Source organism: Sminthopsis crassicaudata, chromosome 3 (assembly GCF_048593235.1).
Source record: "Sminthopsis crassicaudata isolate SCR6 chromosome 3, ASM4859323v1, whole genome shotgun sequence".
NCBI lineage: Eukaryota > Metazoa > Chordata > Mammalia > Dasyuromorphia > Dasyuridae > Sminthopsis > Sminthopsis crassicaudata.
The window spans coordinates 470,760,143-470,784,389 of record NC_133619.1 but is presented as its reverse complement, the minus strand read 5'-3'; the positions used below and the strand labels follow the sequence as shown (position 1 = coordinate 470,784,389).

The 24,247-nt window shown below is 36.1% G+C and overlaps 1 long non-coding RNA gene across 2 annotated transcripts in view; it reads right to left on the bottom strand.

The window, feature by feature from the left end:
* Nucleotides 1-772: 772 nt before the first annotated feature.
* Nucleotides 773-24,247, bottom strand: part of LOC141563002 (uncharacterized) — a 168,754-nt gene continuing 145,279 nt past the window's right edge. For both annotated transcript variants that reach the window (XR_012488297.1, XR_012488296.1), the window contains 2 exons: nucleotides 22,221-22,790; nucleotides 773-3,954 (listed from right to left, as the gene is read on the bottom strand). This is a non-coding gene — a long non-coding RNA (uncharacterized LOC141563002). The remainder of the gene's footprint in view (nucleotides 3,955-22,220; nucleotides 22,791-24,247) is intronic.

Here is a 24,247-nt window from a genome sequence, read left to right as displayed (position 1 = left end):
TCCCTTTTTATCTCTAGCACTTAAAGTTCTTTTCCCACAAAGTCATTATTAAATAAATATTGTTACATTAAATGCCTATTGAATTGAATTCAATAATATGAATACAATCAAATTTCCTAAACATGGCAACTTTCCAGAATTTAAATCTAAAGATCTGAAATTCTTCTTAAAATCATTAATTCTTATCACTTTCCCCTATTCCCTTGCTCCTACTATAAATCAGAATAATAATTTTAATTAACAAATTCTTTGTATGTGAACCATCTCATTTAAAGACTTCTTGAAGGAAGCCCTAAAAAAAGAAATGTAGGAAGGACCTTATAAATTAGCTAATCTGGGGCAGCTAGGTGGAAAAGTGGATAGAGCACCAGTCCTGAAGTCAGGAGAACTTGAGTTCAAATGTGATCTCAGGCACTGTGTCTGACCTAGCTATGTGATCCTGGGCAAATCACTTAATCCCAATTGTCTTAGCAAAAAAAAAAAAAAAAAACTGGACATAGCACATTGCAGTTTTATTCATAATCATTTCTGCCCTTTTGTACATGGAATTCTCCTTAGTGTAAACAACGTACCCACTAGACATTTCTGGAATTCCAAAACTAAATGGGAAGGCATCTGTTATTTTGTCTTCTTAGCAGTTTAAAGCATTTATTTTTCTTCATTCATAAAATTAAATCATGGCTTGACACACATGGGGCAATAAAGGAATCAAGATATCATGTGAATAAAAGTTTGTACATTTGAATACAAAATAGCTTTTTTACAATATATTTTAGATGAATTATTATATAGACCTAAAATATCAGGACAATGTCTTTGATTCTCACTCTCACATATAAACCCATTAAATGTTACTGCTGTTACTGCTATTTATCCTTCATTTTTGAAGATGACCATGACATTAGAGATGTGATGCTGTGATTTAAGTGAGGGAGGAATTTGGAAAATCACCAACATCATTTTCTCCTCTGGAACAATTTGTGTCCAGTTGCAAGATACAGATCAGGATATATAAGCTAAAGAAAGGAAGAATTAGATTAGAAAATGACAGCTATAGTGTTTGAATATCTATCATGTAAAAGAAGAATTATATTTATTTTTCTTAGCAATGGTGGGAGAAGGGGGAGAAGGAGAGAGGGGGAATTTACATAGTCTCTACTATGGACCAAGCATTTTGCTAATCATTTTTGCAAGATATTTGCAAAGATTCAAAACAAGTCTAAGATCCAAGGGATAGTCTAAGCAATTAGCAAAAACAAGAGTCCCAGGTAAGAGGACTATTAGCCTCAGGTAGTTCTGACAATAGAGGGAATTAAACTTTGAGTTTACAACATCAGAATTTGTGTTATCCCATCCCCATTTTATAACTAAGGAAACTGAGGCAATCAAGGATTATTTGACTTGCTTAGGGTTTCACAACCAGTAAGTGTCTGAAGCCAGACTTGAACTCAGATATTCCTGTTTCCAGGTGTACTGCTCTATTCACTATACCATCAGCTGACTTCAAAGTTAGAGCAAGAGATAAAAAAGTATGTGTTTGTTAAATTTCCTATTTAAGAAAAATATTATAACTTTTAGGACTATGCAAAAGCACAACATAAGTTCCTCATCACTAGAAATCTTCAAGCAGACATCATGTGATCACTTATCAGATACTATAGAAAAAATTCCTTTTCAGGTAAAGTTTGAAGTTTATGATTTCTGAGGTCGCTTACATTTCTGTGAGGTTATAAATCTATGTAAAGCTAAAACTGAAGCTTTTATATTATTTTTTCCAATTGCAAGATGAAAATAACATTTCCTTAGTTACTTCAGAAAAAAATTATTTGAGAATGATGAGTAAAGAAATATGGTTAACCTCTTTAAAATGTGGCTATGCCCACTAACTGAACACTTAGTTCTTAGGGAAAGAACCCAAGTCTTTGCAACTATGATAGTTATCAGAACATTAAAGTTATATCATCTTAAGTTTTGTCCAATTTCTGATGGACAGGTGATAATAAATGCAGAAAATTAGCAGAAATTACACTTATAGGAATACAAGTTTTTATAGCCACCGCACAAACTCCAGAAAGATTAGCCAGATTGAAGAAGTTTTCAAATGTTTATTAAATTTAAGCTGAATATTAATGTTTGTTCTGAATTTAGCCATCTGACCCAGAAGTGGTTATTTCAATGAGAAAGTTTTAGGTAGATCCATAAGGTCAAATGAAGACCAGAAAGTCTGATGTGGTGTATTGTCCAGACTAGCTTTCTGGAGGATCTCTTAGGTGGAGAAGTGATGAGGGCAGAAGAGCCAACATGAGTATGGTCTAGGATGAAATCCAGAGTCTCCTCTCTGTCTGTGTCTAAGTTTCTGAGTCTGAGATCAAGCTCAAGCATATACTCTCATCTCCAGTCTTCTCAGCCCTTAAATACCTTAGTATAATTACATCACTACAGCACACTGAGCATGTGCCAACTGTAGAACCATTACATCACCATATCACACTAAATATATGCCAACTAGAGTGATTACATCATTACATCACACTATAGTATATGTGAAATAGAGAACCATTATCTCATCAGTTACAGTGAGTAAAACACCTTGCTGTAAGTATCCTTGCTTCAAGTATACTTTTCCTAGAGTTCCTCACTTTCCCTGACTTCTCAGGAAGGGAGGTGGGCACACCAAAGGGAAATGGGGAGTCAAACCAGATATTGTTAACAAGTTTCCTCTGGGCTGAAGAATCTTAGGTATACATAAATTCAGTAACATGGTAGGTATTAAACAAGTACATAGTAATATAACACAGGCTACATATAAACAATATGAATCAATACGAGGAATTATTCATGTCCAAGTCTTACAAGTATAAATAACAATCACATATACACCTCCTTCAGCAGCCAAGAGATAGTCCAAAACCAATCTATTGTCTATTAATTCATGTGTCAGGGAATCCAATGATTCCTGCTAATTTTGAAAGTCTTACAACAGTCTCATCAACAATTTTTTGATGTTCATGAGTCCATTGCTATACACAAGTTCATGAGTAATAGTCATGCTCTTTCAGTGGTCAGAGATGGAACCACAAGATATTTTGGGGGGTTTTTTCCTTTGTCTCGAGGGTCATCTCTTTTTCTGTCTCTTTTTGATGGACAAGGCAAATATGGCTCGTTGGCCCCCATTTGATTCCTTCTCCATCTGTAGAGATACAAGCAAACCCTCTCCCTCAAGTAGTTAACATATCTGGTCCCTTCCGTTCACCACTTTCTGGGTCCCTCCACATCACCTGGCAATTATCTAAAGACAGTGGAGCTGCTCGCACTGGACACTACCCTTCCAGTGGGTTATAAAACCTGTCTGCCAGAGCCAGTGCATTTTTGTCAAAAATCAAAAAATTAATAGTGTAAAGTACTAAAATTAAAAGTTCTCTAGAGTTACCTGTGGCTCCCCTTTTGTTTTGTTTTTGGGGGAGTATCTTGATGTCTGTTTCTCCTCTCTACTATTGTCTGACCTTGATGATTAAAAGGTATGCCAGTGATGTGTAAAATCTTATACTATGCACAAAAGTGTGCAAAATGTTTAGAAGTATATGCAGGTCCATTATCTGTTTTTATTGCTTGTGGCACACCCATAATTGCAAATGCTTATATAAGGAATTCAATGACCACTCGGGCTGTCTCTTTTGCTGCTGATATTGCAAAAGTAAATCCTGAAAAGGCGTCTACCACAATGTGGATAAAAGACAGACGACCAAAAGATTTATAATGGGTCACATCCATTTGCCAAATTTCATTGGGTCTCAAACCACAAGGGTTCTTCCCTAGAGGGAGCATAGGAGCATGGAAAGGATGGCAAGCTGTACAGGCTTTTACTATGCTTCTAGCTTTTTCTTCTGTTATCCCAAATTGCAAATGTAAAGCTCAAGCAGCATGATGATATTTAGAAGGAGATTCTTGGGCTACCTGAAATAGAAAAAGAAATAGCATTGGCTAACATGGTTAGAAGGTGATCTGCCTTTTAATTTTCATAAAATATAGGACCTGTAAGTCCACTATGAGAGTGGACATGCAAGATATAAATCTTACCTGGATGCTTTCTCACTTGCTCTTGAAGTTCTTAAAGAGCTGATATATATATATATATATATTGGAAGCTACAAATTTTATTTGGACTGTGGCAATTCTTTACACCACATGTACTGCATAGGCTGAATCAGATATTAGATTTATATCTCCTGGATAATACATAAGAGCTAGAATGATTGCATACAATTCATTCTGCTGAGTAGACTGAAAAGGAATTCTGAGTATCCTCTTCATAATTAAGTCATGAGAGTATTCAGCAAAATGTTATATTTGGATGCATCTGTAAAGATAGTTGGTCCTTTAAGAGGAACTTTAGAAACCTTTTCTTCAAGAATTCGCCAATTATGTAATAGTCTGGTTATTTTTAATGGAGACACATGTGTAAAATTTGGAGCCATGGCCAATAAAATTTGCTACTCTGGGATGGTTTCACAGCATACATTAATTTATGCATTGGTATAAAATGCGTATATTTTGTCAGGTCTTATCCCAGATAATTGTATTGCTTGTATAATGGCCTTTTAAAAAATTCTAGCCGCAAGCACTGGGTAAGGAGTAAGGCTTTGTTCTGGTTGTGCTGGGAGATTTACCTATTCTATCACACTGTCTCATTGATGTAGGACTGCTGTGGGTGCCTCTTGTGTAGCAAAAACTGATATTTCCAAGGGTTTCTGAGTGACTCTTTCAACCAATTTGATAAAGCCAGTTCAACTTCTCTCAAAGCCTCTTGAGCTTCTTTTGTAAGCTGGCATGGTAAATTTAAAGGACTGTCTCCCCTTAAAATGTCATATAATGGCTGCAAATGATAGGTAGTCAAGTCTAACACTGGATGCACTCATTGGATATCTCCTATCAATTTCTGGAAGTCATTTAAGATGTTCAATTTCTCTATTCTTAAAGTTTTTGTACTGTAAGTACCTTATGATATACTTTATATCCTAAATATTGAAAAAGAGCATACCTTTGAATTTTTTCTGGAGCTATATGCAAGTTGTAGTTCCTCAGTGTTTTTATAGTCTTCTAACATTTGCTTCTCAGGCACACACTCCAAGATCATCCATGTAATGTAATAACATTACTTTTGGAAATGGTTTTCTTATGGAGTAAAAGCAGCAACAACATACATTTAACATATAATAGGACTATTTTTCATTCCCTGTGTCAAAACTGAGCATTCATATTTTTTATAAGGCTCCATTAAATTAACAGTGGGAACTGAAAAGCCAAATCTTTTCATATCTTTATCCAGAGGGATAGAATAGGAACAATCCTTAATGTCTATAACCCAAAGAGGCCATTCTCTAGGCAATTGAGTAGGAGATGGAAATCCAGGCTGAAGAGTTCCTATAGTTTTCATCTGTTCATTTATTTTCTTAAATCAGTCAGCATCATCTATTTTTGAGATTTTTTTTACATCAAATATAGGGGAATTCCAAGGACTTAGATAAGGTTGTGAGTGTCCTTGGTCAAGTTGCTCTTGTATTATATCTAATAAGGCCTGAATTTTTTCACTTACTAAGGGCCATTGTACTACCCACACTGGTGTATCAGTTTCCCGTTTAAAGAGAACAGATGAAAGTGTAAACAGGTCTTCAACAGCAGTTCTGCCTAAAAAGCCAAAGTACTCAATTGTAATCCTAACTATTGTAAGATTTCTCCTCCACATAGTTTGATGGGGATTTATTTAACTACAAAAAGAGAAAAAACTCCTTTTTTACCTTCAAATTTCCATCTCAAAGGGGTAGCACTAATTTCAGCTGCTATTGATCCTCCTATGCCAGACATATGAGTGTCTGTCATAATATTTGGTCAATGACTGGGCCAACTGGCATCTCTAATAATTGTACAATCTGCACCCATGTCTACCAACCCTTTCAAAGGTATGCCATTTACATAGATAGTCAGCATAGGTTGGTAAGCTGTGACAGCTGCAGTCTAGAATATTCCTGGATTCTGTTGCTGGGAGTAAAAATCTGGGCAAATATCACCAGATTGCCTATCAGGAGTCTGTATCAGTAAACCTAATGCTACTACTTCTCCTGGGTAATAGATCATACATTGTCTTACCTGTATTTGTGATTGGGATTTTAGCTACATTTTCCCCAGTTTCCCAAATCAGTATATGGATAAACACTTTTGTAAGCACTCTTAGGAGGCAAAATGCTCAAGCCTACTGCGTGTGGAGGCAAGGGATCTATAGGCCAGACAGGGACAGATTTCAGCTCTCCAGGGGATATCTCAGTAGTCCCAGCTGCATACAACTCTATTCTCCCCAATTGTAATCTCTTTGGCCCCTCAGGTTACTTCTTGGATGATTGATCATGTTGGAGTATTGAACTTTTAAAGATTCTCTGGGTGTAACATTGGCTGCCAACCTGCCCCATGTGTTTTTTGCCTGGGACCCTGGAGTTGAACCCCACTTCCCATTTCCCTGAGTCACTCTACATTCTGATGCCCAATAGAAGCCTCTGTTGCATTTTGGACATGGGGTTTGGAGTCTTGTTCTCCCACTATGTTTTTTCACTCTATCTTTATGCCAACATTGAGCTTTCAGATGCCAAAGTATCTTTGGAAGTCTCTTGCCAAAAGGGATTCTGTCTTCCCATGTTCATATCTTTGAAAAGTCTGCATCATAGCCTGGTTATAAAAGGTATCTGTTCCTACTCTGGCACAGCATCTTATGATCTCATCTATAAGAGCATCCTTGTATAATCCTATTAGAATTCTTCTAAAATCCTCATTAGTATTTTCTTTAGCAAGTTGTCTTCTTATAATTTAACCAATACTTCTTATGACAGCTGTCTTCAGATGTCCCACAAAATCAGCAAAGGGTTCATTTGGACCTTACCTTATTTTCGTGAAGGCTTCCCCTCTATCTTGTCTTCCTGGGAGGGTGCCTCATGCTTTGATAGCAACAGAAGCAATTTGCTCATATGCTGCTATAGGGTAATTAATCTGCACTAAAGTGTCTACATAAGAACCTACATCTACTAGTTGATCAAAGGTAACTCCAGGTTGCCTATTTTATTGGGCTTGTATTCTACAGAAATCACTATACTCAGAAAGCCACAACAAGTTTTATCTAGGTTGTAAACATGCCTTTGCTATAGATTTCCAATCACTAGGGAAATTTCATAAACCAAATTCTCTAATTCCATCTTAACATAAGACAATGTAGACTCCTAAAGAGTGCAACCCTTTTTCAGATCTTTGATAATTTCTAGATTAAAAGGAATGTATCTTCTCCTGGCTTGACTTGATGAGTCAAACTCTGCAATCACAGGGTATGCTTCTATTCTCAAGCCATATGTATCCTATCCTTTCTGTTTAGCTTTAACTAATGCCTTTTGTAATTGTGTCATAGGGGGTGGACAAAGCTCCTGCATGGGTGATGCTGATGGTGTCACTGCTCCTCCCCCTCCTCCTCCTCTCTCTGCCCATGAAGGAGAAATTGAGGGAGGAGTGTCAGGAGATGGGGAATGCCCTAAGGGCACCTGCTCTGCTGTAGATGGAAGTGAAACTGAGCTGTGAAAGTGAGAAGCACTACACTCTTTAAGCTCATCAACACTGTACTTAACTCCTTTCTTGTCCAGCTCTCCATGCCTTTTACTTGCTTTGTCAATGCCAACCCCCTCCTGCTCTTTCTCCTCATACTTCCTTGTCAGGCTGTCCACCTTAAAATGTTTTCATTTTTTTTTTTAGATCTTGTGGGCTTCTTTAAAGCCAATTGTATTATATTGTACCTAAGGAATGTTTCCTCTGGAATTGAATCAGGATCCATAACTTTGTAATATTCAATTAGTTGCTCTCCCACTATTTCCCTCATTTCTGACTAATTTTTCTTCCTTAGAGAGCCAAGGAAATGCTCACTCTAATACATTTAAGAGTCTAGTGATCTGCTTCCAAGTTACCAATATTGCTTCTTTATTAACCTAACTATGTATGCTACATACTCCCCTCAGGGTGGGGTGGGATCTTTTCTTAATATTTGCCCCATTTCAGCTAAAAAAAGAACTAGTGTAGCCCTTACTAAAGTTTCCTGCTTGTCTTTTTTTTTAATTATAATTTTTTTATTGACAGAACATATGCATGGGTAATTTTTTACAACATTATCCCTTGCATTCACTTCTGTTCCAACTTTTCCCTTCCCTCTCTCCACCCCCTCCCCTAGATGGCAGGCAGTCTTATACATGTTAAATATGTTAAAGTATATCCTAGATACAAGATATGTATGCAGATCTGTTCTCTTACTGCAAAAGAAGAATTGAATTCAGAAGGCAAAAATAACCTGGGAAGAAAAACAAAAATGCAAGTAGTCTACATTCATTTCTCAGTGCTCCTTCTCTGGGTATAGTTGATTCTGTCCATCATTGATCAATTGGAACTGAATTAGATCTTCTCTTTGTCGAAGATATCCACTTCCATCAGAATATATCCTCATACAGTATTGTTATTGAAGTGTATAATGATCTCCTGGTTCTCTGCTCATTTCACTCAGCATCAGTTCACATAAGTATCTCCAAGTCTCTCTGTATTCATCCTGCTGGTCATTTCTCACAGAACAATAATATTCCATAACATTCATACCATAATTTACCCAACCATTCTCCAATTGATGGACATCCACTCAGTTTCCAGTTTCTAGCCACTACAAAAAGAGCTGCCACAAACATTTTGGCACATACAGGTCCCTTTCCCTTCTTTAACATCTCTTTGGAATATAAGCCCAGTAGTAAAACTGCTGGATCAAAGGGTATGCACAATTTGATAACTTTGGGGGCATAATTCCAAATTGCTCTCCAGAATGGTTGAATTCTTTCACCACTCCACCAACAATGCATCAGTGTCCCAGTTTTCCCACAGCCCCTCCAACATTCATCATTATCTTTTCCTGTCATCTTAGCCAATTTGACAGGTATTGCAGAATTGTCTTAATTTGCATTTCTCTGATCAATAGTAATTTGGAACATCCTTTCATATGAGTAGAAATAGTTTCAATTTCATCATCTGAAAATTATCTGTTCATATCCTTTGACTATTTGTCAATTGGAGAATGGCTTGATTCCTTATAAATTAGTGTCAGTTTTCTATATATTTTGGAAATAAGGCCTTTATCAGAACCTTTAACTGTAAAAATGTTTTCCCAGTTTATTATTTCCCTTCTAATCTTGTCTGCATTAGTTTTGTTTATACAAAGGGTTTTTAATTTGATATAATCAAGATTTTCTATTTTGTGATCAATAATGATCTCTAGCTCTTCTTTGGTCACAAATTTCTTCCTCCTTTACAGCTCTGAGAGGTAAAGTATGCTATGTTCCTCTAATTTATTTATAATCTCGTTCTTTATGCCTAAATCATGGACCCCTTTTGATCTTCTCTTAGTATACAGTGTTAAGTGTGGGTCCATACCTCTTTTCTGTCATACTAATTTCCAGTTTTCCCAGCAGTTTTTGTCAAATAGTGAAATCTTATCCCAAAAGTTAGGATCTCTGAGTTTGTCAAACACTAGATTGCAATAGTTTTGTCCTGTGAACCTAACCTATTCCACTGATCAACTCATCTATTTTTTAGCCAATACCAAATGGTTTTGATGACCACTGCTTTATAATATAGTTTTAGATCAAATACAGCTAGGCCGCCTTCATTTGATTTTTTTTTCATTAGTTCCTTGAAATTCTTGACCTTTTCTTCTTCCATATGAATTTTGTTATTATTTTTTCTAGGTCATTAAAATAGTTTCTTGGGAGTCTGATATAGTACTTCAATAAATAGATTAATTTAGGGAGTATCATCATCTTTATAATATTCACTTGGCCTATCCAAGAGCACTTAATATTTTCCAATTTAAATCTGACTTTATTTGTGTGGAAAGTGTTCTGTAATTTTGTTCATATAATCCCTGACTTTCCTTTAATAGAGAGATTCCCAAATATCTTATTCTATCGACAGTTATTTTGAATGGAATTTCTCTTTGTATCTCTAACTGTTGTATTTTGTTGGTGATATATAGAAAATGCTGAGGATTTATGTGGATTTATTTTGTATCCTGCAACTTTGCTAAAGTTGTGAATTATTTCTAATAGCTTTTTAGTAGAATCTCTGGGGTTCTCTAAGTATACTATCATATCATCTGCAAAGAGTGATAATTTGATTTCTTCATTACCTACTCTAATTCTTTTAATCTCTTTCTCAACTCTTATTGTCGGAGCTCTGCTTATCTGTTTTTGTACTCACCCTATTTTCAGGTCACTGGGTTCTCCACTGAGCTTACAATCATGTCAATTGAACTGCTGAGTGTAAGTCCTTACATCCAGAGCCTCACATCTAGGGCCCCATATTTAGTGCTCCATGTTTGGATGCCAAAATGTAATGTCCAGAGTAGCTTTCTAGAGGATTTTTGGACAAGCCATGGTCTTTGGTGGAGAAGTGATGAGGGCAGGAGAGCCACCATAAGGCCTGGTCAAAGATGGAGTCCAGAGTCTCCTCTGTGTCTGGATTTGGGTCTCTGAATCTGAGATCAAGCTCAAGTACACGCTCATCTTCAGTCCTCTCAGCTCTTGAATACCTTAGTACAATTATATCACTATAGCACACTGAGCATGTGCCAAATGTAGAACCATTACATCACCATATCACACTAAGTATATGTGAACTAGAGAACCATTATCTCATCAGTCACACTGAGTAAACACCCTGCTGTAAGTATCCTTGCTTCAAGTATACTTTTCCTAGAGTTCCTCACTATCTGGAAAAAAGGAAATAAGGAAATAAGGCTTATTAATTCATAGGATCAAAGAGCCAGAGGTAGATATGCCTCAGAGGCCATTTGTCCAAACCATTCTTTGGACAGTTGATGAAATTGTGACTCAATGAGGTTGTCATTTTACCAGATTCACAAAGATAGCAAGTGTGGACATACAGAGAAATAAATGGAGAAGAAATAATTAATTGTGAGATGAGTCCACAGAAGAAAAGAGAGTCTAAGGACAAATATCATTAGCAAAGATTCAAAACAAGTTCAAGCTCAAATGTCATTTAAAGCAGGGATGGTGTAAGCAATTAGCAGAAGCAAGAGTTTCAGGTAAGAAGATTGTTAGCCTCAGGTAGATTTAATAATAGAGAAAAAATATTCCTCTGTATCCTAACCAGGCCTGCCTGCAAGAATAGAATAGAAATATTATTCCATCAAGTCCCTTCATCGGTCCCTTCACTGGAACCACTAATATTCTGAAATGATCCCACCATGAAACTGATGACTTATGGTGATGTTGATAACTTGCATTAATTCATTCATCTACAATTAACAAACTCCCATCTGGTCATATCCATTTAATTCCAGTAATTTTCAACCCCAGATGAACCCTAAAATCCATTCTCCATACCCCTGGTCTACTTCTTTATTCTCAGCCTTCTTAACCCAACACCCACTCCCAATATCACAATCTAAAGCTACTCACCCTTCCACTGTGCTGTCTAGAGTGCCTTCTCCATAGATAATAAGCATATTTTCATCTTAAATCTTTTCCTTTCCCATTCCTTTCATCTTCTGACTCTCATAGAGCCCTGGCTTCCTCCTGAATTCAGCATCTAGCTCACAGGCTTCTCTCCTCCTTACACTTGCCTTCAACCTGGAAACAGCAACATACTTATTGATACTCCCTCAAACACCTTAATATACCAACTCCTCAATTTATTCATTTTCCATGACCTACTCTTCCACTCTATTTCAGTTAGATATAAAAATAATTATACCTAAATCTTACTGTCACCCACAAAATCACCATTTCCACATTCACAAACTCTGAAATTTCTTTATCTGATTACAAGATGTTGACATTACTTGTCTCTTTATAGCTCCAAATCATGTTCTTCCTCCTTGATTTCCAGCTGTTTAAACACCTATATGGCTTAGATGAAATAAAGTCACTATCTCTATTCCATCCTATGAACACCAAGCCTTAGTTTTTTCCTGGGCTATTATCCTTACACTGGCTCATTCTCCTCCCATTCCCATTCTGATACTTTTGTGAATTAGTACAACTTGTACTGGCTTCTCTTGCATTCATTGTTCCTGTATTATATGTCCTGACAAGCCTCAACCTTGAATTATTCAATCTGAGGCTTCTACTTCTATCCACAAGGTACCAAACTAAGCCAGAGAAATATCACAAAACCATGATGTTACATAGTTTCAACTCGGTCTTCAGAGCAATAAGCCAATGCTTTCCAAATCCTCTAATTGTCTCACCATCCCACTCATCACAGTAGATTTTTCAAACATTTTCATCCTTCTTCAAACTTTCCATAGTTCCATATACTCCTTCCCTCTCAGTATAGAATCTATTTCCTATTTTGACTTCTGTAGCCTCTGACATTGTTGATAACCTTCTTCTTGATATTCTCTCCATCTCAGTTTTTTCTGATACTATTCTGTCTTGGTTCTCCCCGTACCTATAGATTACTCCTTTTTAGTCTTCTCTGCTAAATTTTTATCCAGGTCAAGTTCACTAATTGTTGGTGTTTTCAAGGCTTTACATGAGTCCTCTTTCTGTTCTCTTTATTTTACTTTGCATGATGATCTCATCAGCTCCCACAGATCAAATTTTCATTTCTAGACTAATGATCCTCAAATCTACTTATCCTGTCCTAACCTATATGTTGACTTCCATCTGCTTATTAAGCATCTAGAGCATCCCCATAGACATCTTCATATGTCCCATATCTATTTTAGTATCTAGTATTTTCCACAGAGATCTTAAACTTAACATGTACAAATGGACCTCATCTTCCTGTAAAAACCATTCCCTCTTTCTAACATTCCTCCTAAAGTTAAGGGTACTAACCATCCTCCCAATCACTCAGATACATAACTAAAGTCCTCTCTGTCTGTCTGTCTATCTGTCTGTTTCTTTCTCTCTCTCTCTTACACACACACACACACACACACACACACACACACACACACACACTGGTCCTGTCAATTTTACCTTTCCAAAATCTGTTCAGGATGACTATCTCATTATCTTCTCAAAAAACAAACAAAACAAAACAATAAAACTCTAATGCTTTCCTATTAAATTCAGGATCAAATACAAAATTCTCTGTTAGTCAAAGCCCATCATAACTTCCCTCTCACCTTTCAGTCTTATTCTTTTCTCACCTCTTTGTACTTTATTTTACAGTAATGTTGGCCTCCTTACTGTTCCTCATTGTAGCTTCAGACATTTTTATTGACTGCCTTCTGCCCAGAATTTTCTTCCTCCTTATCTCTGCCTCTTGGATTTCCTGGTTTCTTCCAAATTTCTGGTAAAAATAAGTCTGCAAGAAGCTTTTCCGGGTCTCCCTTAATATTGGTTTCTTTGTTAACTATCTATTCATTCTGTCTATAGCTTGTTTGTATACAGTTGCTTTCATGTTGTCTCCCTCATTACATTATGAGCTTCTTGAGCACAAAGATCACCTCTTGCCTTTCTTTGAATATCCAGAAATCAACATAGTGCCTGGCACAGAGTAAAAACATAATGTTTACTGAGTAACTGGCCTTCCCTTTCTGAACCTTATTTTTCCCTTATGCTTCTCACTCCTACAGAAAACTAATCACTTCCCCTTAGGCTGTCCAGGATTCCTTACAAGTTTGATCTTCCCTGAGCAAGAACACAGATTCTGGGACCATATTGCTCTCAGCTTGGTATCAGGTAAAAAGGAGTTGATTAATTCATGACTAGGTAAAAGAAAAACTGAAAAGGATCTCATTAATTCACAACTAGTTAAAAGAAAGAAAACTTAAAGATGACACCAATATTTCAAATATGATATTGCCACTGACAAATAGGGAAGTCAGAAGGAAAAGTAGGTTTTCAGGACCAGATTAAATTCTGCTTTGAACAAGATTACACGGTGTCTGTTGAACATCCAAGCAAAGATGGATTGTAGACAGTTTGAGACATGAGTTTAAAGCTCAGATTTTAATCTTCTAGGGAAATTTGCATGTGGAGAGTAGAACATGCTTAACCAAAAAAAAAAATGATTTTTTAATATTGGAATTTCAAGACTGAGAAGCAAGTGCACAAGGTGAATATTTTTGGTAGTTCTCAAATCTCTTCTTTGTTGAAGAATCATAAATCCAGTCCTTATCCAATATCCCAGTCCTCAAATATCATTATATAGGAGGCCACTATTCCATCTACTTATATAAGAATGGGCCCTGAAGCCTAGCAAAATAGTTTGTTTAAACTACTAGTAGAAATAAATAGAACTCAGATAACTGAAATATTACTTTAGTTTTCTGTTCTTTACAGTGAACAACTACATAACCTAGCTATGCTAGGTTACTGACTTGGTTGGCTTAACCTTAATAATGATTTATTATTGGTTGATTTTCCATTTGACACATCTCTAAAATCTATCTCTAAAAGTGAAAGAGTTAGAATCTCTATCCTACCTGATATAATGCAATCACAGAAGGCCTAAAAACCTCACTTTAATCAATCAGCAATTTAAACTGATTATTAAGGGATTTTCTCACCACAATATATAAATTAGTCATTAGATAATTTAAAAGGTTTGGATAAAGGCAGATGACACCACCAAAAACAAATAAATAAATAAACTCTATCTTATAACTAGCTAAAAGAATCAGACATACCACTAAACTTATTTATAAAAACAACATCTAGTTAAGTGATGAATCAATCTGATAGTAGAGGAATCCAAATTGGAGAATGGAGGATTACAGAGTTGGAGCTAAGTCCCTAAAACAGATTTGATCTTAGGTATAGCAAAGTTTCTCTTGTTTTCTCTGCTCTCCTTTCCTCCATTGACTATGTCACTAGAGAGTTTGGACAAATACCAGCAATAAATCCAGCTGGGATCAGAGAAATTGGACCAGTTGGAGGCAACATATTCGTATAGGAGTAGAATAATTCACTAAATACAAATACAAAAACATAGTCACTCAAGGTGGGAAACAAAGTCATAGAGCATGACTCCTTTTAACAAATAAGAATCCTTGTTTGAAGTTTAAAAAGAACTTACAAGCCATAAATTATCAGAAGTTAGAAATTATCTCTTTGCCACAAATGCATTCAATGAATGTGTCCCATTATCACTCTATTCTAGGGTTAAAGCCCATTCTTTCCATGAACTTGTGAGAAAAGTGTATCCCAGGCTTTTAGGGAGAATGTTTATTATATCACCTTAGCAAATGTTTTTTCTTCAATCTAATTAAACTGGCTGGGTGGTTTTTAATGGGAAATCCAAAAGTGGAACTTTATGAGCAACAGTATTATGCAGCAAGGTAGGTCATTACACAGAGCACTAGACCTGTAGTCAAGACCTGAGTTCACATTTGACCTATAGCGCTTATTAGCTTTGCAACCCTGATGGTACAATGTGTAGATTGTTGGACCTAGAGGCAAAAAGACCTGCATGATCTACTATCCCCTATATACAGCTTGCCCTATTTCTCATTCCAAAAGAGTGCTGTCCTCAACTAGTTGTGAATAAATCATTCTTGTAAAATACCTAGTCCTTCCTGTCCATACCATGATTCTCTAAATTGAGTTGGCAGCCAACAATACTACAAACTTGATATTCTAATCCTTATTGATTGATTTCTTTGTCTGGATTTTCTGCCATCAAATCTGAGGCTCTAAGTAATAAGGTCCAATAAGTGCTGACAGATTTCCCTAAAACCTACTCCTTGCCTTTGGGGACCTGACCACCTTTTTTTTTTTTTTTTTTTTTTTTTTTTTCATTCTGGCACAACATGCACTCTATTGTGGGCTCCTCTCAATTTAATATGGCAAACCTTTCCTGCCAACTTCTGAGTCTGCTTGAGTGGCTATGAGCTGAGAGGTCTGGAAACCTCCACTGCTGCCACTAATTCAGAGGTTCCTAAGGACTTCTCCTGGTTTGCTGCGAACAGGGATATGCTATGTATCCTGCCCCAGACTGTGCTCTATTCTCACCCTGGTGCAACAGACTTTTCCTGCTGACCTTCCAAATTGTTTCACACTGTGTGTGTGTGTGTGTGTGTGTGTGTGTGTGTGTGTGTGTGTGTGTGTTTGCCCATATTTTGAGATTTTTTTTTTAGGTGTGAGAGTTCTGACACTCTAGAATTTGTTTAGAATCAAGGGATTTAAAGGGATTTGTAGGGATTTGATAAATCCCTAACTTTATTCTGACATTTTGGCTCCACCTCCAAGACCATAACCCATCTTTCTTAGCAAGACCACTGGATCTACACCTCTGTGTGTGCCTTTATTGTTGATTGTGAGCAATCAACATGCTACCTTGTCCCTTGACTTCAACTCCTAGTTTCAAAACTAATTTTGAGATTCATAGCTTTATCCCTAGATCAATGTGACCATGATACTTCCATGTTTGAATATCTGCAGCTTTCTCTTCACTCTGTCAGAATTCTGGTGTTGCACCCCCAACCAAAAATTAAACTATCCCCAACCAAAAATTAAACTCGAAATACAAAAATTAAAAGGAGAAATCAATAAAATTGAAAGTAAAAAAACTATTGAATTAATAAATAAAACCAAGAGTTGGTTTTATGAAAAAGCCAATAAAATAGATAAACCTTTGGTAAATTTGATCAAAAAAAAGAAAGAGGAAAATCAAATTGATAGTCTTACAAATGAAAAGGGAGATCTTTCCACCAATGAAGAGGAAATTAGAGAAATAATAAGGAGTTACTTTGCCCAACTTTATGCCAATAAATTTGATAACTTAAGTGAAATGGATGACTTTCTCCAAAAATATAGGCTCCCTAGATTAACAGAGGAGGAGATAAATTGCTTAAATAGTCCCATTTCAGAAAAAGAAATAGAACAAGCTATTAATCAACTCCCCAGGAAAAAATCCCCAGGGCCAGATGGATTCACATGTGAATTCTACCAAACATTTAAAGAACAATTAGCCCCAATGTTATATAAATTATTTGAAAAAATAGGGGATGAAGGAGTCCTACCAAACTCCTTTTATGACACAGACATGGTACTGATACCTAAACCTGGTAGATCGAAAACTGAGAAAGAAAATTATAGACCAATCTCCTTAATGAATATTGATGCTAAAATCTTAAATAAGATATTAGCAAAAAGACTTCAGAAAATCATCTCCAAGATAATACACTATGATCAAGTAGGATTTATTCCAGGAATGCAGGGCTGGTTTAATATTAGGAAAACTATTAATATAATTGACCATATTAATAATCAAATTAATAAGAACCATATGATCATCTCAATAGATGCAGAAAAAGCATTTGACAAAATCCAACATCCATTCCTACTAAAAACTCTTGAGAGTATAGGAATAAATGGATTATTCCTTAGAATAATCAGGAGTATATATTTAAGACCGTCAGTAAGCATAATATGCAATAGAAATAAACTGCAACCTTTCCCAGTAAGATCAGGAGTGAAACAAGGTTGCCCACTATCACCATTACTATTCAATATAGTACTAGAAACGCTAGCCTTGGCAATAAGAGCCGAGAAAGAGATTCAAGGAATTAGAGTAGGAAATGAGGAAATTAAACTATCACTTTTTGCAGATGACATGATGGTATACTTAGAGAACCCCAAAGACTCTGCTAAAAAGCTACTAGAAATAATTCAAAATTTCAGCAAAGTGGCAGGATACAAAATAAATCCACATAAATCCTCGGCATTTTTATATATCACTAACAAAATGCAACAGCAAGAGATACAAAGAGAAATTCCATTCCAAACAAATGTTGAGAGTATAAAATATTTGGGAATCCATCTACCAAAGAAAAGTCAGGAATTATATGAGAAAAATTACAAAACACTTGCCACAAAAATAAAATCAGATTTAAATAATTGGAAAGACATTCAGTGCTCTTGGATAGGCCGAGCGAATATAATAAAGATGACAATACTCCCCAAACTAATCTATTTATTTAGTGCTATACCAATCAGACTCCCAAGAAACTATTTTAATGACCTAGAAAAAATAACAACAAAATTCATATGGAAGAATAAAAGGTCAAGAATTGCAAGGGAACTAATGAAAAAAAACTCAGAGGAAGGTGGTCTAAGTGTACCTGATCTAAAGCTATATTATATAGCAGCAGTCACCAAAACCATTTGGTATTGGCTACGAAATAGACCGGTAGATCAGTGGAACAGATTAGATACAAAGGACAAAAAAGGGTACATCTATAGCAATCTAATCTTTGACAAACCCAAAGATTCCAACATTAGGGATAAAAATTCATTATTCAGAAAAAACTGTTGGGAAAACTGGAAATTAGTATGGCAGAAATTAGATATGGATCCACACTTAACACCATATACCAAGATAAGATCAAAATGGGTCCATGATTTAGGCATAAAGAGGGAGATAATAAATAGATTAGAGGAACAGAGGATAATCTACCTCTCAGACTTGTGGAGGAGGAAGGAATTTATGACCAGAGGAGAACTAGAGATCATTATTGATCACAAAATAGAAGATTTTGATTACATCAAACTAAAAAGTTTCTGTACAAATAATACTAATGCAAACAAGATTAGAAGGGAAGTAACAAATTGGGAAAATATTTTTAAAAACAAAGGTTCTGACAAAGGTCTCATTTCCAAAATATATAGAGAACTGACCCTGAATTATAGGAAACCGAACCATTCTCCAATTGATAAATGGTCAAAGGATATGAACAGACAATTCTCAGAGGAAGAAATTGAAACTATATCCACTCACATGAAAGAGTGTTCCAAATCACTACTGATCAGAGAAATGCAAATTAAGACCACTCTGAGATACCACTACACACCTGTCAGATTGGCTAAGATGACAGGAACAAATAATGACAAATGTTGGAGGGGATGTGGGGAAATTGGGACACTAATACATTGCTGGTGGAGCTGTGAAAGAATCCAGCCATTCTGGAGAGCAATCTGGAATTATGCCCAAAAAGTTATCAAACTGTGCATACCCTTTGACCCAGCAGCGCTACTACTGGGATTATATCCCAAAGAAATACTAAAGAGCGGAAAGAGACATATATGTGCCAAAATGTTTGTGGCAGCTCTTTTTGTTGTAGCTAGAAACTGGAAGATGAATGGATGTCCATCAGTTGGAGAATGGTTGGGTAAATTGTGGTATATGAAGGTTATGGAATATTATTGCTCCGTAAGAAATGACCAACAGGAGGAATATAGAGAGGCCTGGAGAGACTTAAATCAACTGATGCTGAGTGAAATGAGCAGAACCAGAAGATCACTGTACACTTCAACAACAATACTGTATGAGGATGTATTCTGATGGAAGTGGAAATCTTCAACATAAAGAAGATCCAACTCACTTCCAGTTGATCAATGATGGACAGAGGTAGCTACACCCAGAGAAGAAATACTGGGAGGGGAATGAAAATTGTTAGCACTAATATCTGTCTGCCCAGGTTGCATGTACCTTCGGATTCTAATGTTTATTGTGCAACAAGAAAATGATATTCACACACATGTATTGTATCTAGACTATATTGTAACACATGTAAAATGTATGGTATTGCCTGTCGTCGGGGGGAGGGAATAGAGGGAGGGGGGGTAATTTGGAAAAATGAATACAAGGGATAATATTATAAAATATATATATATATAATAAAAAAAAATAAATAAAAAATAAAAAAATAAAAAATAAAAAAAATAATAAGAATTCTGGTGTTGCTCTCCCCAAAATGATTCATCTAGGGCTCCTGCCTCAGCCACCACCACCACCACTACTACTACCATCCAATGACAACCTAGGGATTCTCCTTCAAAAGACTTCAAAAGTAATCTGCATTTTAATAGGAATTTCCATCAAGCTAAAAAGGTTTTAAAACACAAAGGAATAGAGCTAGGAGAGCAGAACTATAGATTGCCTAAAGCACCTACTCCTTTTCCAGCCAGTAGACTATTAATTGCTTAATCCAATTGATAAGACTAGGCCTGGATACTCATCCCTGACTCAAAGTGACTTGGACTTTTTAAATTGAAAACCTTTTAACTCACAAATTAATACATTATTCCTACATACAAATAAGCCACATTTAATAAGATGGGAGATGGGAGAGACAAACTATAGAATGCTTTTGTATGACTTTTAATTCTTCCCTGAATTTGTATTCCCATAAGGTTATTGATCACTATCCTCAGCAAAAGACTTTAGCTTATTACCCCTTCAAAAGACCTCTTCTTGCACTAGGCATCAGACCCTGTCTTTTTCCTATCGATGTGTTAATGGATGAATTATTACCACTTTCTCAAAGTTAAAGGAAATTGATCCAAACATTACAAATGTAAAAATCTATCCATGAAACCATTGGACTGGAAAGATGAAATGTCTATACAAATAAAACAATTAGGAAAGAATTTGAGCAGGGGTCATGTAAAACCCTATTGGGATATTCAGGCTAATTCCAAGGACAAGTCTTCATAAGATTATTTTTTTTAATATTTGAACCTTTAGCACCCTTCAAGTACCTTGTAACTAACTCCCTGTCCAAATATATAATAAAAATGAAATGAGGGTTGTGAATTGAGGGAGGAGAGACAGTTGTAAAAGTGCTTTATGCATTGAGAATGGTTTAAATGAGAATGCAAATTGAAGATGAGATGCACTTTTAGACTCTGCAAGAGAACTACTTGGTGAATCTGGTTATGCTAATCCTTGATCTTAGAGAAAGTGGTGACAAGAGTCAAACAATCTACTCACAATTATCCATTCTAAAGGAGAGTTCCAAATAGCTATAAAGTAAGTCAACACCTTTCTCTATTCCCTGAGAGAGAACTTTGGGGAAGAGGGATTCTCATCTGCATTGCTGTTACAGCTGCTTCTATGGCACACTATGGCCTACTCCAATGAACAGCATCTAAGGCTCCACTCCACAAAAAGGATTTCTCTCTCTACTTAAGAAAATTACATGTACCCCAACCTGAGAAAATAAAATAGCCTTCCCTAAAAATAGCAAGGAGAGAGTAAAAACCATTGAATCAGACTGTTTGACATGTGGAAAGTGTGACCTTAAGATGGTTTGGTGGCAAGAGGATTCTCCAGGTAGGATTGGGAAGCAATAAGATTTCATTCAAGACAAATTATTTCAGGCAATGAAAAGAGCTCTAAAATCAGGAAATAGATTCAAATCAAATCTCTGATGTTTATTGTCTTTGTTACTTTGGCCAAGGCAATTAGTTGGCATAATGGAGTATAGAGTCAAGGCCTAAAAGTAAGAAGGAAAACTCAACTTCCTAAATTCAAATCTGGCCACAAATGTGTGATCCTGGGTAAGTCAATTAACCCTGTTTGCCTGCATTTCCTCACTTCTATAAGAGCTGAAGAAGTAAATAACCAATACATCAGTATCTTTCCCCAAGAAAAAGCCAAATGGGGTCATGAAGAGTCAAGCATAATTGAAAACAAATTTTGGCCAAATCAATTAACCAGTAGATGGCCAAATAAATCGAGGTGTTAGGCCTGGAATCAGGAAAACCTGAGTTCAAATCTGACTTTAGACACTTACTATACTACTTTATATATAACATAACTTCTCTTTGCTTCAGTTTCCTCATCTGACTGGGATGATGGGGATAATGATACCTATCTGAAAGCATGGTTGTAAGGACCAAAAGAAAGAGCAATTATAAAGCACTTTGCTATTTTTGTATAATTGAGTTGATTTTCATTTTGCTTAAAAGTCTCTCCTCTCTAATCTAATCTTCATGCTGACATGCCCAAACCATTTTCCTAATGTGCCACTCTGCTTACATTATTTCTCTACCAAAAAAAATTTAGTGGTAAACAATTAAGATTAATATTCAAATTAAAGGAGATTGAACCATTCAAGATCTTTCACAGTCTAAATTCAACTTACCTTAGGCTTCTCATACCTTCTCAGCTTTATCTTAGTTTAGCTCCCTTGACATATTGTGTATTCCCTCTAAGTTCAATTAGTCAATAAATCAACAAGAATGTATTAAACTCTTTATTTTTTTTACCCAGTTCTATGCTAAAAGCTGAGAATACAAGTACAATCAGAAAGAGGAAAAGATTCCCCATATGAGGACATAATAAAGAAAGTCCAGAGAGTGAGGAGAAGAGTCCAGAGAGGAAATTAAAACATGGCCCACCTGGTGTTTTCATTAAATGGCAGTCTTGGGAAGAACCAGTGAATCAGAGGATGTATTCTCAGGAGCAGACTACTTATCCCCATAATTTGTTCTGCTTTTTCCTGCATCTATGCCCTTCATACCATTTTCCAGGCATAAATTGAGAGTGTCTTCTTTCAAGGTCTAAGTCAAAGTGCCAGGTCCTCTGGTAAAATTTCCCTGATTCTACCCCTCCATACACTCCCACTTTTGGCTGAGAATTATCTCTGTTTCCTCAAAAATATCTCACATACTTTCACTGTTTGAGTTTCCTCCTTTGCACTTGGCATATACTGCTTTTTAACATAATTGGTACACAATTGGGTACATTTCTTTCCTTCTTGCAAATTCTGAACTCCATAAGAACTATATGTGTTTTATCTTCTCTAACAGTGCTTAATAATAATAAGCACATTAGATGATTAGTAAATATTTGTTCCATTGGATTGTCTTATTCTTTCATGGTGAGAGGGAACATCTGGATTCTTCAGTAGGAAGCCATGTCCCAGGACAGCTAGCTTTGCAACAAAGGTCTCTTTTGCTCTGAAGATTCTGAGAGAGAGAAAGAATACAGGCATTCCTAAATTAATCACTTTAAAATGACAATATGAACAAATCATTTTCAAGTTTTGGGAGAAAATGTCTTGTAGCAACATATTCTAAAAGATGTCAATCTGATGACTGCACGAGGAAGGTAGAAATAACTGAAGAAATTGGCCAGCCTTGTACATCACATGGCAGCCTTTGCCATCTGCTTCCTCTTGTTAGGATGCCAGGAAGCAATGCCTGCTACCCTCATGAAAGGAAATGCAAAGAGCAAGTAGGCAATCTCCCAGGAAAAAGGAAAGGGATAGCTCTTCTTCACAGGAGACAGGGGGTTCAGATTGAAACTTAACACCGAATAGAGTTGTGTGTGGTAGTTATTGTTCCTAAAAGGAAAATAATTGAGCAGACTACCAAATAACAAAACAAAACAAAAAGAAAATATGTGTAGGAGGTGGGAGTGCAATGTTCAAATAATTTAATTACTGTCAGGTGGTTTTGGATCTGTACTAGGGAAAGGGGAGGGGAGAAGCTTCTGACGAGATCTATTACTCTAAAAACAAGTTGAGTTTCTAGCTGTGTTCCTTTTAATCAAATGAACCCAACCATTTTAAAGGACTTGACTGACTGCAGGTTGATACATGCAATAGTCGTTACTTGCTAGAGCACAGTGTTAATTGAGGTCAAAGTCTTAGTTTGACTGGGACCAGTCACCTTTGCTCTGTCCTATAGCTCTAGACTACTGATCAGACCCCAGCCAATCATCTTACAAATTCCTTCACTTGGTCAAAAGGGAGACTAAGGAAAGGAAAACAGAGATAACTAAGCACCAACACATCAAGTCTGGGGAAAAAAAAAAACTCACTGCTTTAACAAAATAATTCATTCCCACACAAAGGACAGGCTTTTGGCATAATGGAAGGAAGGGAAGAAAGGAAACCACTGGAAGAGAAAGCTGAAAGCCTAGATTCAAGTCCAAACCTCAGTTCCTCCATCTGTAAAACAGGATTAATAATGAGACTGTCTACTATTGGGTCCTTGTTAAGAAAACAATTTGTTGATATATAAGAAAGTTGGTATATAAACAATATTTATATAACTTTTATACAAATATTGAGTTACATAAACACATTGAACTTAAATTCAACTAAAGGTGCTCAGAAAAAAAAACAATTATAAAAATAACAACAACAATAATGGAGATAGAAATGGATTAATTCAAAGAATGTGAATGATTCCATTCCAATCAATGAGTTCACAAGATTATTAGACTACAAGGATATTAGATTCCAAAGTCATCAGTTAAGGCAAAATTAAGTACTGTCAAAATTACTCCATGAAGAACAGTTAAATAAACCTAAAAATTTATCTCATAGCTTGTGGTAGATACTTCTTCATGGAATAGATTTCCTTCTATGAACTAATGAAACTCTGCTTTGCACACATCCATCCCACATTGTCTGTCT